Raw genomic sequence first — 5,876 nt, forward strand, 5'->3', positions numbered from 1 at the left:
AAGAACATGAGGATGGGAAAGTTCGACTAAAATGTTTTCCCAATGAAAACAGTATGACACAGTAAGTCAGTAAATGTGAAAAAAAAATAAAAATAAAACAAAATAACGGTTTTGTCCCTTCCACTCAAGTCAGTCTGACATCGGTTTAGGTTGGGCAAGTGCTTACAGGGGGAAACATTGACACAAATAGCTTATAGCTGCATTTCTGAAAGCTCTTTAACAGGTGTGATTCATCCACATGCAGGCCAAGTTTAACAGAATGGCCCCAGACTGCTGCCAGTTGAAAAGAGGAGTTGAGAAATACATGAATGGCGATCAAATGGAAAATCTGCCTTAAATCAGAAGTCACCAATACTCTCGGTTCCAGGTGAAGTATGTGTTAATCTTTACACCAGAAGAGATTTGAGAGGTTTTTGAACAACATTTCAGTGAGAAAATCTGTGTGAGGATGAGACACATTAAGCCATGTATTATACACTGATTTGTAACAAACAGTGCTAACGTTCGAACCCCAGGCCATCCGAGGTCCTTTCTGGGTGGAGTTTGCATGTTCTCCACGTGTCTGCGTGGGTTTCCTCCGGGTGCTCCGGTTTCCTCCCAACATCAAAAAGACATGCATGTGGGCATCTGGGTAGCATAGCAGTCTATTCTGTTGCCTACCAACACGGGGATCGCCAGTTCAAATCCCCATGTTACCTCCAGCTTGGTCGGGCATTCCTACAGACACAATTGCCTGTTCTGGGGGGAGTGGGAACTGGAGGCAGCGCCGTGTATCGAGTCTGGCTATCCTTTGATCTTTGCAACACGCACTGCGATTGGCTGAGAGCATGTCACGTGCTTCACGGGCGCCATTTTGCCTATCAACGTCTGGCTCTGTCGTCATGACGTTTCAATGATTTTTCCTGCATTTTCTGGCCCATTTCTCGCCGATTTGTATCAGTGGAAGGAGAAATGGTGTGTTGTGTGGCTTGGGGCTATTCCGTTCGGTCGGGACAAGGCCATATGATGTATCGATTTCCACAGGATACAGAAAGGAGGGCAGTTTGGACCGTGAAGATTCGCAGGCCGGGCTGGTCCCCCTCAGCTTATTCCTACTTGTGCTCGGTGAGTTCATTTCAGTATTTATGATTTCTCGATAAACTAACTTCCCTAGAGCAATCCGAGAGTCTGTAAGGTATTGATGTGTGGAAATCAGTTGTATACCACATCCAAGCCATGTATAACCGTTGACAGAAATCAGGCAAATGTAAACATTGTCAGATTGTCATATGGGATGGACTGAGTGACAGGCCTGAGCCTGAGCCTGAGCTGGGGAAGTGTGTGGATAGTGTTGAGATAAAGTAGACAAGAGCCCCGATACAGAGCTGACGCTGCACTGGCTAAACCTTGAAACAGGTAGGCCTAATATTTCTCAAGTGTCCCTGATATTATTGCTCATTATCATTCACCAGTAGCCTACCGAATGTTGAAAAAATATACTGGTACTGATAACCAATTTACCCACCACACCAGTAGGGTAGTGGATAAAAACTAAAGTCTCTGGAGTAAATTCTTTGGGTCGAAATCTACATATATGCAGCAGAGGCCCCTGCTCAGCGCCTGCAACTGTGTTATGACCGCTGGTGGGTTTCTTCCTGATCTCATCACCTTCATCATGGACTGAAAAAGTGAAACATGTTATTACCATAGCCTCTGCTCCTGATCTGGCATTAAACCACCTACTCTGACTACTGGTACGCAATGATATATATATAAAAATCTGGTTCTCTGAAACGGGGATTGAAATGATGGAAAATCCGTAATTACTGGAACCCTAAGTACTGGTACTGAATGATGTAAAATACATAAAGTGCCTCTTGAAATTAAGTACGCAGTGGTGTGGCCTTAAAAGGCCAAACCCCTTTCTCAATAGCTTCAATATGTTGCCTAACTTTTTAATCTAATACATTCCTGTTTCCTCTAAATTGGGGTTAAAGTCTAGTAATAGAAATTAACAGAGTGAGCCATTCATGGTACGTTACACCCACAAAACAGGGTAAGCTGTATGCCTCGTTTTGCCATGCGATCAATTAATAAGGTGACAGACACAATAGTCATGTTAAAGTCTTATTTAACAGTAGTCAAAAGTGAGGCGACTTTCGGTTAGTTATCTCATTGAGCTGGTCACATGACATAACAAGGCTCATAGCTTACCCTATTACAGGGGTCGGGAACCTTTTTGACTGGGAGAGCCATAAAAGCCAAATATTTCTAAATATATTTCATTGAGAGCCATATAGTATTTTTAACGTATAATAAATTAAATATGTCTTACTTTTAATGCGACTTCTGGTGCTGCATGGTTTTGCTGATGGCCTTGTAGTCTGGTTCATACGTGGTGAGGTTGAGCTTCATGCAGGCGTTGAGGCTTCCATCAGTTAAACGTGAGCGTAGGTTGGTCTTAATGTTCCTCATATGCGAGAAAGACTGTTCACATGCATATGTAGAGCCAAACATGGTCAATACGGCAATACTCACACGCTGCATTGTGTGGTATGTCACAGGAAGCTCGTTCCAAGTTTTAAGAATCAGCTGGTCTTCAGGTTGAAGATTTTTAATTTCTGTCCACTTGTGTTCCCTCGCCAGCTCTGCTCGCTGTCGCGCAAGACTTTCCAACTCTCCATTAAGTGACTTGAACTTACTCATCCACATGTCTGATGCCTTCAGGTCAGCAACTTCCAGCTCAAAGTCTCCGATAGAGACCCCGGGGATGCATGTCAGGTCGATTTTGTCCACTGCACACTCATGTGGATGAGTGATGAACTTGAAAAGACCAGTGCGCGCACGAAATTCTCCAAAACGTGCTTTGAATGACTGCAGGAGATTGGACGTAAAGCCAGCTAGCTGCTGGAGATCCAGATGTTGAGTGGAGTCACTTGCTAAGCATGCATCTCTAAATTGTTGCAGTCTTTCAAAGTGCAGAAGACGACCTGTTTCAATGTCCCTGAGAAAGACTTCCAGCTTGCTTTCAAATGCAAACACTGCTTGTTGAAGGGATGAGATTGTATTTCCAATACCTTGAATTTTCACATTGAGCTGGTTCAGATGGCCAGTTATGTCCACGAGATAGTGAAACTGCAGGAGCCAGTCAGTGTTGTCTAGCTCAGGATGCTTGACGCCTTTCATTTCAAGAAAAGTCCGGATTTCACTCAGGCAAGCTGCAAAACGGCTGAGCACCTTCCCCCTTGACAACCAACGCACGTTGCTGTGTAAAAGCATACCGGGATAATGATTCCCAACTTCTTCTAACAGAGCTTTAAACTGGCGATCATTTAAAGCTCGGGCAACAATAAAGTTGACCACTCGAATGACCAGAGACATCACCTCGCCAAGCTCCTGGCCACACGTCTGAGCGCAAAGCGCCTCCTGGTGCAGGATGCAATTAAAACTTAGGATGGCTCTCTTTTCATGTTCACGGAGAAGCGCTACAAATCCTTTGTTCTTCCCCAACATACAGGGTGCACCATCAGTACAGACAGAAATAAGTTTATCCATCAGTAGTTTTTTTTCTTTAGCAAACTCCATGAAAGACATGAATAAATCCTCTCCTCTTGTTGTCCCTTTCATTGGCAAAACAGCCAAGCTTTCCTCACGCAGTGTGTCACCTGCAGCATACCTGGCAATGATACTGCACTGAGATAGATGGCTAACGTCTGTTGACTCATCTAACGCGAGAGAAAAGTATGTCCCGGCGTTTATGTCCTTAATTTGTGTTTCCTCGACTTGATTTGCCATCATGATGCTACGATCGTGCACAGTTCTTGCTGACAGGGGCATGTCTTTTATTCGTTTGATTATCTTGTCTTTATTTGGGAAGTCATCAAACAGTTCATTGGCCACATCAAGCATGAATGTTTTGGCGTACTCGCCATCTGTGAATGACTTTCCATTCCTTACTATTGCCAAAGCCCCCGCAAAGCTAGCGGAATTCCCGTCACCTTGCTTGGTCCACACACGTAGTTGCTGCTGACTCGTCTGCACTCTCCGCTGTAGCTCCTCGCATGCCCTTTTCCTGCTGTCCCCCGCTGGATATTTCGATGCAAATGAAGCATGGTGCGTATCGAAGTGCCGCTTTATATTTGACCGTTTCATCGATGCAATTTTATCATTGCATATTAGACATACCGCAGATCCTGCTCTCTCCACAAATGCAAATTCCTCTGTCCACGCAGCCTGGAATGGACGGTAATCATCGTCTTTTTTTCTTTTCGCCATCTTTTCCGTTACGAGGGTTGAAGCGGATAAACTAGTTGGCTATCTGATAAAATTGATTTCTTCACCTTTACAATGACCCGGACATGCTCGCGAGCCATTGGTTCCCGACCCGACCCACGGGTGACCCGTGACCCGTGAAATTTATCTTCAAAACTAATTTCTGTTTACTTTAAAATGACACAGTATTATTAAGAAATATCACAAGTATTTTAAAATCAGTTCCAAACTGATTTTTTTGAAAAAAAAATAATTTTCAACTCAAAATTATCTGGGAGCCATATGCCGTCACCGGAAGAGCCATATATGGCTCGCGAGCCATAGGTTCCCGACCGCTGGCTTACACCGTATACGCGGCAGACTAGGTTGTATAGCTAACGTTATCCCACAAAAAGAAACACGATGAACATTAACTGTTGGCTAATTCTCAAAATCTCTAAAACCCATTTCAGGACGTGTGGACTGAGGAACTGGTGTGGTCGGAGGCTGAGGTAATGTTAACGCTAGCTAGCTAATTTTAGCTAGCTTTTTGTGTTCTAAGTTAGCTAACTCACATTGTAGAATCTGAGTCAACAAATTAGCTAACGTTACCTTAGCGAACGTTAACAATATCACAATTTCACTGTCCTATTTGTCACAGGACAGGCTTATATCAAAGAACTGGACTGTAACCGTCGATTTATGAGTGGCGCAAGCCTGGGGGCTCTCTAGTGCCTGGCTGTTCCAGGACCATGCTAAAGCGCAGGTGAGCGTAGCGAAATACATCGTGTAAGTTTACATTCACAGAATTATGTTGAGTAATGTTAGTCAGTGGAAAGGACGTAATGTTACTTATTAACCTACTATATTGTAACTGTAAATACTGGATACCTTTTAATCTGAAATCCAACTATGTATGTAGGCCTAACGTTGTGTGTAAAACAATTTTCAATTTTAGTCTGTGGGTTAGGGTAACGTTAGGCCTACAGTCTAAGTTACTTGTCTGAACTTGTGAAACACTCGTTTACACATCAGATATCTGTATAACATGTAACGTCGGATCCAAGTGTGAACAACCACCACTTATCAATTAAGCTAGAAGTCAACCCTACTAACGTTAACATTGTTTTTCCAGAATGAGTGTGTTAGGAGAGAAAGATGCTCTTCTTGTAAAACAAGTGGATGCAGGCATCAAATGCAGCTGGAATTGGTCGTGGCTTAAACTAGAAGGGAAAATAAGAGTGAAAGAACAAGAGCCCTCATTCCATCTGTCAGATGTCTTCCAGAAGATAAATAAACAAGGATTCGCATGGTGCATTCTCTGCCAAAAAGATATAAACTACACCCATACACATGTTGTTAGTATTCCTATCATGTTGTTAGTATTCCTATATTAAAGCTGCGCTCTTGCGCATTTCATGAGAGAAGTTGTCAGTCTCGTTTCTTATATAGCATAATGTGAACATATACATACTGTCTTGTAATTATGCTTGATTTTTCTCTCAAAGTGCACCAGATTGATGCATTTAAATATAAAATGTTAAAAATTGTCTTCCGGGGGAGCATGCCCCCGGACCCCCCTAGACGGTCATATCCTTCTCACCTTTTTCACCCCTGACCCGTTTTCATGCCTGATTACTGCACTT

At 43.2% G+C, this 5,876-nt stretch overlaps 1 long non-coding RNA gene across 1 annotated transcript; it reads left to right on the forward strand.

Annotated features, from left to right (window-relative positions):
- The first annotated feature begins 4,594 nt into the window (after positions 1-4,594).
- Positions 4,595-5,613, forward strand: LOC130118672 (uncharacterized). Its single transcript, XR_008810764.1, has 3 exons — positions 4,595-4,742; positions 4,892-4,996; positions 5,366-5,613. It is a non-coding gene; the product is annotated as an uncharacterized LOC130118672 (long non-coding RNA).
- Positions 5,614-5,876: the final 263 nt, after the last annotated feature.

Source organism: Lampris incognitus, chromosome 9, assembly GCF_029633865.1.
Source record: "Lampris incognitus isolate fLamInc1 chromosome 9, fLamInc1.hap2, whole genome shotgun sequence".
NCBI lineage: Eukaryota > Metazoa > Chordata > Actinopteri > Lampriformes > Lampridae > Lampris > Lampris incognitus.